Source organism: Myotis lucifugus, unplaced genomic scaffold, assembly GCF_000147115.1.
Source record: "Myotis lucifugus unplaced genomic scaffold, Myoluc2.0 scaffold_145, whole genome shotgun sequence".
Classification (NCBI taxonomy): Eukaryota; Metazoa; Chordata; class Mammalia; order Chiroptera; family Vespertilionidae; genus Myotis; species Myotis lucifugus.
Window position 1 is genome coordinate 2,780,491 of NW_005871193.1, and position 14,089 is coordinate 2,794,579.

At 44.1% G+C, this 14,089-nt stretch overlaps 1 pseudogene; it reads left to right on the plus strand.

Annotated features, from left to right (window-relative positions):
* Positions 1-12,581, plus strand: part of LOC102419109 — a 34,767-nt pseudogene extending 22,186 nt beyond the window's left edge.
* Positions 12,582-14,089: the final 1,508 nt, after the last annotated feature.

Consider the following 14,089-nt stretch of genomic DNA (forward strand, 5'->3'; position numbering starts at 1 on the left):
TCCCAGGGCGCGAACCAGTGCTGCACCAGCTGCGAGGGTGCCGCCCCGCCACCAGCTACTGCGTGGAGTGCGCCGAGCCCTGTGTGAGACCTGCGTGGAGGCGCACCCGCGGTGAAGTACACCAAGGACCACGCAGTGCGTTCCCCGCGCAGCCAAGTCCCTGAATGGGGGAGCCGCACAGTGTACCGCACCTGAGATGGGGAGCGCACAGTGTACCGCACTGCGCACGAGCACGAGCCGCTCCTGCTGTTCTGCGAGGGCTGCGGCCCCTCACCTGCCGGGACTGCCAGCTCCGCGCCCACAAGGACCACCAATACCGGTTCCTGGAGGATGCCGTGAGGACCAGTGCAAGCTCCTGGCCTCGCTGGTGAGGCGCCTGGGGACAAGCATGCCACACTGCAGAAGACCACCAAGGAGGTTCGAAGCTCCGTTCGCCAAGTGTCCGACGTGCAGAAACGTGTCCAGGTGGATGTGAAGATGGCTATTCTGCAGATCATGGAGGAGCTGAACAAGCGGGGCCGCGTGCTGGTCAATGATGCCCAGAAGGTAACGGAGGGGCAGCACTGGACCAGGACCAAGATCCAGAAGCACCAGGAGCACATCCTGGCGCTTCGCCTCGTGGGCTCTGGAGAGTGACAACAACACGGCCCTCCTGCTCTCCAAGAAGCTGAGCTACTTCCAGTAGCACCAGGCTCTCAAGATGATCGTCGACCCCGTGGAACCCCATGGCGAGATGAAATTCCAGTGGGACCTCAACGCTTGGACCAAGAGTGCCGAGGCCTTGGGACTCGTGGCAGAGCGTCCTGCGCCCCTGGCCCCTCCCTGGGCTCCGGGACCCTTGAGCAGCAAAGCAGGGCTCTGGCGACAGCCAGCCCATGGACGTGCAAGAAGGCTATGGCTTCGCGTCAGATGACTCTTAACTTGAGTACAGAGCCCCACGTGTCAGGCATGAAATGGTCCGCTTCCGTGAGGGTGAAATGAGTGGCCTCATGCCCAAGGTGCCACGGGTGAGCCTCGAGCGCCTGGATCTTGACCTCACAGCTGCCAGCCAGCCACCAGTCGTCAAGGTCTTCCCAGGCAGCACCACCGAGGACTCCAACCTGATGGTCATTGAGCTCGGGGCTGCAGCTGCTGCTGCCGGGCAGCCAGGGACTGCGCCTGGCACCCCTGGTGCCCAACCCCTGCCTGGCATGGCCATTGTCAAGGAGGAAGAGACAGAGGCTGCCATCGGCGCCCCACCTGCCACCGAGGGCCCTGAGACCAAGCCCGTGCTGGTGGCTCTGGCGTTGGGCCCGCTGCGGAGGGTCCCCGCCTGGTCTCCCCCAGTGGCAGCACCAGCTCCGGCCTGGAGGTGGTGGTCCAGAGGGCACCTCAGCCCCAGCTGGCGGCCCCGGTGCCCTGGATGACAGTGCCACCATCTGCCGTGTCTGTCAGAAGACAAGCGACCTGGTCATGTGCAACCAGTGGGGGTTCTGCTTCCACCTGGACTGCCACCTATCGGCCCTGCAGGATGTGCCCGGGGAGGAGTGGAGATGCTCACTCTGCCACGGCGGAGGATGGCAGCCTGAGCCTGGACGGTGGGGACAGCGGTGGTGTGGTGGCCAAGCTCTGGCCAGCCAACCAGCAGAAGTGTGAGCGTGTCCTGCTGGCCATTTTCTGCCACGAGCCCTGCCGGCCCCTGCACCAGCTGCCTACCAACTCCAGCTTTTCTGTGGATCAGCCTGGTGGCACATTGGACCTGACCCTGATGGCGCCCGCCTCCAGGAGAAGTTGTTGCCCCCCTACAGCTCCCCTCAAGAGTTTGCCCAGGATGTGGGCCCAATGTTCGAGCAGTTCAACAAGCTGAAGGAGGACAAGGCGGACGTGCAGTCCGTCATCGGCCTGCAGCACTTCTTTGATGAATGAGGCCTTTGGTGACACCAAGTTCTCTGCTGTGCTGGTGGAGCCCCCACCGGTGAGCCTGCCTGGTGCCGGCCTGAGCTCCCAGGAGCTGGCCCTGGTGATGGCCCTTGAGCCAGCTCAGACTGGGCATGTCCTGTCAGCCGCGCCCTTCGCCTCCGGTGGTCTGGCTCCCATTCCTTGGTAGCCTCATTCCCTGGCCCCTCATATGGTTTTTACTTCTGTGGATTTTATAAAAACGTCACAAGTTAAAAAAAGAAAAAGGAAAAAGAAAAAAAGAGCTAACCGAATAGAACTGAAGGACAGTGACAGGGAAGAAAGGGGGCAGGGGTGTATTTCCTCCGAATCTGTTGGAGGTGTCCATGCTATTAGTGAGCCTCCGAGGAAAACAGTTCTGTCTTTGATGTAGAGCAGCCTCACCTGGGCAGCCTTTGAAAATGGTACCTGTTTATGAAGTCAGGGGTGAACCACCATTTCCTGCAAACCCAGGCTGTGCTTCCAGGCAGGGAGTAAAGGGTCAGCCCAGGTGGGCGAGGGCGGAGCCTGAGCTGCCAGCCACCAGGTGGGTTAGCTGTTGGCCAGGCCACGCCCCATTCCCTCAGGGGCTAACGCCCCGCCCCAGCGCCGAGGCCCCGCCTTGCACCTGCCATTGGCCCCGGCCGACCCTGACGTCACTACCGTGGCCACGCCCACCAGCGGTACCGCACTGGACACTTTTTGAATGGGGATTGTTGCGTCTGACACCTGCTCTCAAAAAGGTAAAAAACGCTTGCTGTCCCTCAGGTTTCCTACCGATCTCTTGGGAAATGATGGCATCTTCCGAGCCGCGCTGGCCACCTCCTCACCGTCACGGGAGCGCCTTCTCTTTCTGGCGCTCCCCTGGCATCCTGTTGGTGGCCCTAGGGCTCCTGCTGCCCATGTGCTCTGGTAGGGATGGGAAAGGTGGGAGCTCTGGAGGCAATGGGAGAGCTCAGTCAGGGAGGTGGCCTCCCAGAGCCGAGGGCGGGGAGAGGTTTGCTTTGTGGGTCGGGTAGGAAGCACGGGCTTGGTTGACCAGGGTGGTGCTGGTGGAGCCCGGCTTAGGATGGCCTTTCAGTGGTACCTACAAGCTACTGCAGGTTCCGCGGAGCGCGAGAGGCTCTGCCCTCCCGTGTATGTAGAGTTTGCAGGGCTCATATTGCCACTGTGTTCTGGTACAGTCTTCTGATCAGTATTCTGGTTACTGATCATTAAACAGTTCATTTCTATGAGGGAGGAAAGGGAACCGTGGCGGTAAGGAGAACACCAAAGGAATATTTTAAAGAAGGCTAAAGTATGAAATAGGCTTCAAACTAGAGTTGAAGGACACTGTGCATGCTTTTTGGAATAGAGGAAAATGAACAGAATGTAGGGTACAACATGGGAGAGAACAAAACTAGAAATGAAAGGGATAAAAATCAAGGTGAAGTTTAAGGTTGAAAGGTAAAATCAGGATAAAATAAAACAGAGAAAGTAAAAAGGTGAAATCACTAAGCTGGGAGGGGAAACTACTCGGATAAAACAAACATTTCACTCTTGAAGCAGCTCAGGAGAAGAAGGGTTTGTAGGCAGCCTTGTGCCTGGGAGGCTTGCATCTCAGAGGTAGTTGCCAAATGCTGCCAAGTTGCAGAAGGGAAAACTTGTGTTTCCAGGAGCAATTTCATTTCACCAAAACCCACAATAGATTGTTACAAGTGGTCTCTTCTGTCTATTTTAGGTCTTTTCTTTCTTTCTAATGAAAGAAATGGAGATCAACAAGTGCTTACACAGTGTTTCTTAGTTTCCTTAGTGTGCAAATTACAATACAATGACAGCAGTGCTTTTCCTATCAGTTGCTAGGTTACCAGGATACTGGCAGATAGGCAGCAAAAGAAATTACCTATCCAAATCCTTTCCCAGCACCTAGAGTTTCAAATGATTATTTTCAATATTCTGTTCATTGCATGTCCTTTACCATTGTCTCTGTTCTACAGCAGTGGTTTAGTATCAACTTCTTTTGAATAGCTACTCTGGGGGACATCCTGTGCTAGGTATTTTGGCCCCATGGATGGATGGAGTCAGCCATGCTAACTAGTAAACACAAAAACACGTGCCAGTGACCTGAGAGATCCATGCAGAAGAGAGTCCAAGAATAGGGGACCGTTCACTGCCTCTTGGAGGAGGGAGAATATGTTTCCTAGGGATATTGAGCAGGTAAGTCTACAAGATAAGAGCTGAGCAGGAGTTGCAGCTGAGCAGGGAGGAAAGGTGTTCAGAACTTAGGGAGAAGTGGGAGCAAAGACTCAGAAATGTGACAAGGCTCATGGTATTCACAGACTCTCAAGCTATCCAGTGTGGCAGCAGTAGGGCAACGAAGGCAAGAGAAAGGCATAGAACAAAATCTGTTTTTAAAATGTATTTGCAGAGCTCTGCCTGGTTTGGCTTAGTGGATAGAGCGTGGGCTTTCGGACTGAAGGGTCCTGGGTTCTATTCCAGTCAAGGGCACATTCCTGGGTTGTGGGCTCGGTCCCCAGTAGGGGACGTGCAGGAGGCAGCCTATCAATGATTCTCCCTCATCATTGATGTTTCTCTCTCTATCCCTCTCTCTTCCTCTCTGAAATCAATAAGAATATCTTTAAAAAAACAACAACCTTAAAAAAACAAATAAAAAACCTCCCTATCAATATAAGTAAAGAATTTTTTTAAAAAAATAAAATGTATTCCCAGAGATATATGCACCCCTATGTCCACTGCAGCATTATTCATGGTGGCCAAAACATGGAAACCACCAAAGTGCCCTGTGATAGAGCACTGGATGTGGTACTTATACAGAAGGGAATACTATTCAGCCATAAGAGAGGATGAAATAGCACCATTTGCAACAAGTTGGATGGACCTTGAGAATATTATGCTCAGTGAAATAAGTCACTCAGAAAAAGCTATGAACCATATGATTTCACTCATATGTGGGATATAAAACTGAATCTCGTGAACACAAACAGCAATGTGGTGCTTTCCAGAGGGAAGGCGGTGGGGGGTGAGGAGTATCCTAATATGTGGTAACAGGAGAAGACTTGACTTTGGGTGGTGAGCACATGGTGCAATATACAGATCATATAACACAGAAACCCATACCTAAAACCTATATGTTCATGTTGACCAAAGTCACCCCAATCAATTTAATTAAAAAAATAAAAACTTGCCAAGGACCTTTCCATTCATTTTGTACTAACTACCTGCTGCCCGACCACAGTCCCAGGCTGATGGAAAAGATCAAACACTTTTCTTTTTCATGTTCTTATTCTCTTATGCCCAGATGCCTGTGATGATCCAATGAGATTTAAAACCATGATGTTAAACGGTCCTCCTAAAGCATCTTATGGTCCTGGGGACAGAGTAGAATTTAAGTGTCGTTTAGGATACAAGCGTATTGTACCTTTAGTCCCCACCACTGCTGTTTGTCAGCCTGATGGCACATGGGCACCTCCTCTCCAGGAGGCTTGTACAGGTAAGTGCACACAGCTTTTATTTGTATTGCTCTGGATATTGTCACACATTTTAGACTGCACAGTCCACTATTACCATGATGGTTTTCCCATGGGAATGGAGATTCTAGATAATAATATCTTTGAAAATCTCCTGGGAATCTTTTTCTTGGCAATTGCTTGTCAGGGTAAATGTGAATCTTAAGTTTGGTCTTTAAATAGTTAAATGGATTTAAAAGAGCAGTATCGAATTTTGATTTGTATTTACTGGCTTTGAAATTGGCATATAACAACACATTTGAATTTTTCTTTTAGGAAAGACATGTCCGCAGCTAGGAGAGCCCCTCAATGGCGAAGTAGTTTATGTAAACGGAACTACCACATTTGGTTCTCAAGCTCACTATGTTTGTAATGAGGGGTAAGTTGCTCCTTAGAGGAATACAGTAAATGTTACTAATTCTAATCTCAGTTTGCTTCTCTTCTTCAGCATTCCCATAATGTTGAGTTCATCTTGCTGTCTGTGTGACAAGTTGTACTTCCAGCCAATCAACTCTTGGGCTTTTTTGCAGACTGAGAAGATGTGTAATGAATAGAAATTAAAAGTGAAGGAAAGGAAACTTTTATAATACTACATGCAAGAATAAGCCTATCATTAGCATTAAACTTGTAGTAATCTTCATGACATTTCTTTAACAACAAATTATATCCTATTTAAAATGGCCAACTCTCAGAGTTGAAGGAGGGCTTATAGACTTGGTAGGTAGGTTTACCCACCAAAGATATTGTTCATGGAAATAACTCTGTAAAGAGTTATAGCCTGGACCATAATATTGACCAAAATCCTTTTGTTGGAAAACCTGAGTTTTAAGGCAGTTATCAAGGAGTGAAGTTCTCAAAAACAAGTACTGCGCACTTACTAGTAGTAGCCTTTGTTCTCTTGGGCTCTTTTAATCCTATATAACAAAAAGTTAATATGCTAATTAGACTGAACAGCCAAATGACCTTCTGGATGACCGTCTGGACAACCTTCTGGATGTAGCTGCGATGGCCAAGGCAGCAGCTTGGGGCTGTGAGGGCCGAGCCCCTTGCATGAATTTCATACACCAAGCTTCTAGTATGGGAGTGGGCAACCCCTGGTATGTGTGTCAAACATGGCACGCCAGTAACTTTTGCTGGCACGCGAAACCCTCTCTTATAATCTTCCATTTACAATTTTTGTGAACATTTGAATGACTTAAATGTTAAATTACAAGGAACTTGCAAGACACTTGATGTTATGTTTGGTTACATAAAGGCTTTTGAAAAGAAACTGGAAGTCTTTAAGAGGGATGTGGATGGTGAGAGATTTAGATATTTCCCAAATCTCAAGAGGCACATCAAAGACCTCCCAAAAGCTGACGGAACAGACTGTCAAAGCCTTCAAAAGCTGTTTTTAAACATCATCAAGTCAACTATTGAGCAGTTCTTCTCAAGATTTGCGAAATTCAGAGAACTGGAAGAGACAGCAAAATTCATGAGGTTTTCAGACAGCATGAAACTGGAGGAACTAAACTTACAAATGTTTTCATGGATAGACATGGCTGACTTTGAAATGCAGTTGATTGAATTTCAGAGGAGCTCAATTTGGAAGCAGAAATTTATTGACCTTAGAGTTGACTTGGAAAACATTGAAAAAAAGCGATGAGAGACAGGATTACCAGAGAGAAGTGTCGAAAACGAACTATTGAGGACTTGGAATGCCATTCCAGAAAATTTTTTCTGTTTAAAAAACTTGGCAACAGTGCTACTCTCCATGTTTTCATCCACATACGCTTGTGAATCTTTGTTCTCAGTGATGAATTTTGTTAAGTCTCATAATAGGAGTAGCCTGACAGATGAAAGAAAGTAGTAGCTTGTGCATATCTCTGAAGGTCACGAAATATAAACCTGATGTAAAATCTCTGTCATCAGTGATACAGCAGCAAAAGTCCCACTGATAATATCAAACGGAGTCATAAAGTTTTCTGTCGGACTATCACTGTACATGTATACATTAAAAAATAAATGTATTTTTCATCATCATATACTGTGTTTTTGTCGCTTGAATGAATTTTATTATTTCTTCAAGGTTCTTACATACATACACCTTAAGAGATATCAAGTAGGCGTAACATGTTCTCAAAAAATTAGGGTTGGCATAAAGAAGAATTTTGAGTCAGAGATTTTGCTGGTTTTGGCACACACTCACAAAAAGGTTGCCCACCCTTGCTCTAGTATATATTTAGACATTTATAAAAATTTGCATTTACAGTGTAAATGTAATACACCATAAAAAAGCAATTGAATTTTGATATTGACTTAGTATTCTGCTACTTTGCTGCATTAATTTATTTGTTCTAACAGCTGTTGTGTGGGGATGTGTGTGTGTGTGTGTGCATACACGCAATATGCGCACAGTCTTTAGGGTTTTGTGTTTTTTTTTCAATCCTCACCTGGGTATATTTATCCATTGATTTTTCGGGAGAGTGGAAGAGAGAGGGAAAGACAGAGAGAAATATCAATGTGAGAGAAATACATCAATTGGTTGCCTCCTGCAGGAGCCCCGACCAGGGCCCGGGCCAGGGATGAGCCTGCAACCAAGGTACATGCCCTTGACCAGAAATGAACCTGGGATCCTTTGTTCCTCAGGCTGATGGTGTATCCACTGAGCAAAACCGTCTAGGATGGGTTTTCTACATATAAGACTTTATTATTTGCAAACTGATAATTTTATATCTTCATAACCCACTGGGCTGCCTTTTATTTCTTGTCTAGTTTCTCTGACTAAACTTCCAGTACTATGTTGAATAGAAATGGTAAAAGTGGGCATTCTTGTGTTATTCCTGATTGTAGACGAAAAGCTTTTGGATTTAAACCACTGAATAGGATGTTTACTGTAGATTTTTCATCTATGGAATGTATTACCTTAAGGTACTTACCTTCTGTTCCTGGTTTGTTGAGTATTTACTATGCAGGAGTGTTGAATCCTGACAAATGCTCAATTGAAATGATCAAGTGGATTTACCCTTCATGCTGTTGATATGGCAGATTACATAGATGGATTTGCATATGTTGAGCCACCCTTGCATTCCGGGAATAAATCTCACTTGTGCATGGTGGATAATCTTTCTGATTTCTGTTTGCTGTAATTAGTTGCAGATTTTTGCATCAAGGTTCATAACGGATACTATTCTGTAGCTTTCTTTTCTTGTAGTGTCTTTTTCTGTTGTTGGCATCACAGTAATGCTGTTCTCATAGAATAAGTTCTGAAGGCTTCGTTCCTCTGTAGGACCAAGTGGAAAGGCCTCTTTTGAGCATCTCCTTGAGTCACAGTTTGTTGGTGTGTTCACATTTCTTCTTAAAGCAGTTGATAGCACTGGGTTGCAGGCAAGCATAACATTTGGGTCATATAGTCTTATGACCATTGTATTTCAGGGGAGTTTGCAGAAAAGGTTCATAGATTCCACCCCACAGGCAAAGCACCAAGTGCATGGCGGGCTGTTTCTGGATATTACAGTCTGACAGAGTGGTGTTTTCCTCCAAACATGCCCCCCAAAGCAGGTGCTGTTTGCTTCTTAAAGCAGTTGATAGCACTGGGTTGCAGGCAAGCATAACATTTGGGTCATGTAGTCTTATGGCCATTGTATTTCAGGGGAGTCGGCAGAAAAGGTTCTTAGATTCCACCCCACAGGCAAAGCACCAAGTGCAGGGCGGGCTGTTTCTGGATATTACAGTCAGACAGAGTGGCGTCTTCCTCCAAACATGCCCCCCAAAGCAGGTGCTGTTTGCCTGGAAAGATGCCCTCCTTGTCTTAAATTTTAGCTTTGACATTCTCAAAGGTGTCATTGGGCTCAAACTTGAGAGTGCTAGCCTTGCCCATCAGGGTACTCAGAAGATCTGCCTTTCTTTTTTTTTTTTTTTCTTCAGTTGTTTTATTTTTCTTTTTATTTTTTATTGTTTAAAATATTACAAATAGTAGTACATATGTCTCCTTTTTTCCCCCCATTAACCTCCCCCTGGCCTTCCCTACCCCCCCACCCCAGCACATGTCCTCACCCACCCCCCACCCCAGTGTCTTGTGTCCATTAGTTATGCTTATATGCATGCATGCAAGTTCTTCAGTTGATCTATTACCCCCCAACCCTCCCCTACCTTCCCGTTGTAGTTTGACTGTCTGTTCGATGCTTCTTTGCCTCTATCTTTGTTCAACAGTTTATAATGTTCTTTATATTCCACAAGTGAGTGAGATCATGTGGTATTTATCTTTCACTGAATGGCTTATTTCACTTAGCATAATGCTCTCCAGTTTCCATGCTGTTGCAAATGGTAAGAATTCCTTCTTTTTTTACAGCAGCAAAGTATTCCATTGTGTAGATGTACCACGGTTTTTTAATCCACTCATCTGCTGATGGACACTTAGGCTGTTTCCAAATCTTAGTTATTGTAAGTTGTGTTGTTATGAACATAGGGGTGCATATATCCTTTCTTTTTTTAAAATTGTTTTATTGCTTAAAGTATTACAAAGAGTATTACATATGTCTCCTTTTTTTCCCGCCCTTGACAATCCCCTGGCCTCCCCTACCCACTAGTGTCTTATGTCCATTGGCTATGCTTATATGCATGCATACAAGTCCTTCGGTTGATCTCTTACCCTCCCCTCCTGCCCCCCAACCCTCCCCCGGCCTTCCCGCTGTAGTTTTACATTCTGTTCGAGGTTGCTCTGCCTCTGTATCTATTTTTGTTCATAAGTTTATAATGGTCTTTATTATCCATAAATGAGTGAGATCATGTGGTATTTTTCCTTCATTGACTGGCTTATTTCACTTAGCATAATGCTCTCCAGTTCCATCCATGCTGTTGCAAATGGTAAGAATTCCTTCTTTTTTACAGCAGCATAGTATTCCATCCTGTAGATGTACCACAGTTTTCTAATCCATTCATCTACTGATGGGCACTTAGGCTGTTTCCAGATCTTAGCTATGGTGAATTGTGCTGCCATGAACATAGGGGTGCATATATCCTTTCTGATTGGTGTTTCTGTTTTCTTGGGATATATTCCTAGAAGTGGGATCACAGGGTCAAATGGGAGTTCCATTTCCAGTTTTTTGAGGAAACTCCATACTGTCTTCCATAGTGGCTGCACCAGTCTGCATTCCCACCAGCAGTGCACAAGTGTTCCTTTTTCTCCACATCCTCTCCAGCACTTGTCATTTGTTGATTTGTTGATGATAGCCAGTCTGACAGGTGTGAGATGGTACCTCATTGTTGTTTTGATTTGCATTTCTCGGATGATTAGTGACTTTGAGCATGTTTTCATATGTCTCTGGCCTTCTGAATGTCCTCTTTTGAAAAGTGTCTATTTAGGTCCTTTGCCCATTTTTTGATTGGATTTTTTATCTTCCTTTTGTTAAGTTGTATGAGTTCCCTATAAATGTTGGAGATTAAACCCTTAATGGTGATAACATTGGCAAATATGTTCTCCCATGCAGTGGGCTTTCTTGTTGTTTTGTTGATGGTTTCTTTTGCTGTGCAGAAGCTTTTTATTTTGATGTAGTCCCATTTGTTTATTTTCTCTTTAGTTTCCAATGCTCTAGGAGCTGTATCGGTGAAGAAATTGCTTCAGCATATGTCTGAGATTTTGTTGCCTTTGGATTCTTCTAGAATTTTTATGGTTTCCCGTTGTACATTTAAGTCCTTTATCCATTTTGAGTTTATTCTTGTGTATGGTGTAAGTTGGTGGTCTAGTTTCATTTTTTTGCATGTATCTGTCCAATTTTCCCAACACCATTTATTGGAGAGACTATCTTGACTCCATTGTATGTTCTTGCCTCCTTTGTCAAATATTAATTGAGCATTTTGGTTCGGGTCGATTTCTGGGCTCTCTATTCTATTCCATTGATGTATATGTCTGTTCTTGTGCCAGTACCAGGCCGTTTTGAGAACAGTGGCTTTGTAATACAGCTTGATATCTGGTATTGAGATCCCACTTACTTTGTTCTTTCTCAGGATCGCTGCAGCTATTTGGGGTCTTTTTTTATTCCAGATGAATTTTTGGAGAGTTCGTTCTAGATCTTTGAAGTAGGCCATTGGTATTTTAATGGGAAGTGTGTTGAATTTATAGATTGCTTTGGGTAGTATGGATATTTTAATGATGTTGATTCTACCAATCCAAGAACACGGTATGTTCTTCCATCTGTTTATGTCTTCCTCTATCTCATTTTTCAACGTCCTGTAGTTTTCTGAGTAGAGGTCTTTTACCTCTTTAGTTAAGTTTATTCCTAGGTATCTTAATTTTTTTGGTGCAATGGTAAATCAGATTGTTTTTTTAGTCTCTCTCTCTGTAAGTTCACTATTGGTGTATAGAAATGCCATAGATTTCTTGGCGTTAATTTTGTATTCTGCTACATTGCCGAATTCATTTATTAAGTCTAATAGTTTTTTGATGGAGTCTTTAGGGTTTTTTACATATAATATCATGTCATCTGCAAATAAGGACAGTTTTACTTCTTCTTTTCCAATTTTGATGCCTTTTATTTCTTAGAAGATCTGCCTTTCTGTGTCTGCCACTTCACGAAGGAAAAGAGGACAGCAAAACTAAAAACCACTGACTTGCCACCAGATTTTCTATTAAAGACAGCTGTTTTAAAGTCTTTGTCTAGTAGATATTTCCTCAGGTGTTTTTTTCAGGGATACTTTTTATTGATTTACTTTTTCTTTGAATGGGTCATATTCTCCTGTTTCTTTGTATGCATTGTGATTTTTTTGTTGTTGTTGAACTGAACATTTGAGTCTAATAATGGGGAAACTATGGGAATCAGATTGCCATCCTTTTATAGGTGTTTTTTTTTATATTATTGTTTTTGTTTTTGGATTTTTGTAGGGTGACTCTGTGCTGAGGATCAGCCTGACAGATAAACTAAATGTTTTCTCAGATTTTTTCTGAGCTTTTCTCAGGGCATGCATAATCACTTCCTAATTTTCCTCATATAGATAGTCGTTTTTAAATGTCCCACGTTTTAATATCTGGCTTCTGAAGGGGGAAATCACGAAAATGAAGAAGAAATCACTGAAATTCTCCTCAGTCAGCAAGAAAAAGCTTACACATTGGAAAAGCGAGATATGACAACAATGGCTGCCCACGTCTTTATCTGCTTCTCTGTGACCAGAAAGATCAGTCAGTGATAAAAGCAGGGACCCCTGATATTTGGAGAATGCAGGCCTTTTAGCCCATGCTGGCTCCTTCAATCTGCTGATAAACTGCTTCAGGAGCACAGCTGCGTGCTATGGGGTAGCATGGGTAGCTGCTACTGTGCTAAGAGCAAAAATTGACCAATATTAGTGCAATTTACCTGATCAAGTCTTTTCTGGAAGTTGCAAGCCTTCAACAAACTCCAGAGTTTCAAAACAGTGACATTAGGCAGATTCTAGTAGAAATTGTTGTCAAAATGGGGAGAGTGGTTCTTGAAGCTTCCTACCCAGCGTCATCCCACAATCCTTTCCTAATAGATTATAATATAGAATTAATGAATGAGGCTTGGGGGAAAGTCAGCTGGAAGCGTGTGCAGGCCATTTTACTGACTCTATTTTAATTTGATCAAGTGCGAATGTGCAGTCAATAGCTACATAGAGAGAGAGCCTGCTTGGCACCTTGTGGAGGTTAAAACAAAGATTATTGTCAAAGAAGTGTTAGCCTTATTGAGAAGTACAACATATACCGAAAGGAAAATAGTAACTGATAAGAACCAAAGAAGTAAACTTACAAGGAGAGTCCAGAAGGAGGAGAGAGTTCTGTGACTTTAAATCATGAGCTTTTCCATCAAGGAGTTCTCCTGAGCTGCTACTGGGAACACATCCGATTCATCAAACCTAAAACTTACATAGTACTTACTGTGTCTCAGATGCTAATTTATCTACTACTCAAAAGAACCCCAGGAGCTATATACTATTATGCTGTTTTCATAGATAAGAAATCTGAGAAATAGAAACATGAAGCTCAAATAACAAGCCAGTCTTGGAGCTGGGACTGGAATCGGGCAGGTAAGCGCGAGGCCCAGATATCTCTGCTCAGCTGGTGTATGACTGAGCCAATGGCATGAGCAAGTTCGGAGAAGTGAATGTGGATGTGCCTCCTGAAGACAGAAAAGAGGCCAGACTGTCAGGCCGACAGACTTTGTAGACATTTTTCTCCAGACCAATGTGTGTTCAAATGCAGAATCTCTTTCATTAAGTTGCAGGTTTGTTTAGCAGGTTCAATATATTCTGTTTAAGAAACTTCTCCCTCAAGCCCACTGAAGTGCAGAAAAACAACCACATAAAGTTTTTCTTTGTAATTATGGATTTCTTCTTAACTGAGAAAGAAAACAGTATTCTTTTCCATTCTCATTTAGTTATTATTTACTTGGAACAAAAAATCTATATTGTGAAGTTTCTGAAAATAATGTGGAATGGAGTGATAGTCCCCCACAGTGTGAAAGTAAGTATATTCTCTCTTTAGAATTTAGAGCAGTAGTTCTCAAACTTTTGGCCTTGGCTTGACTTCATGCTTTTAAATTTTAAAGACCCCTACATAGCTTTTCTTCAGATGGGATATGGCTATTGCTATTCCATTATATTGGAATTAACCCTGAAAAGTTTTAAAAATAATTATTTATGAATTCATTATTGAGAACAGTAAGCACAATACATATTAA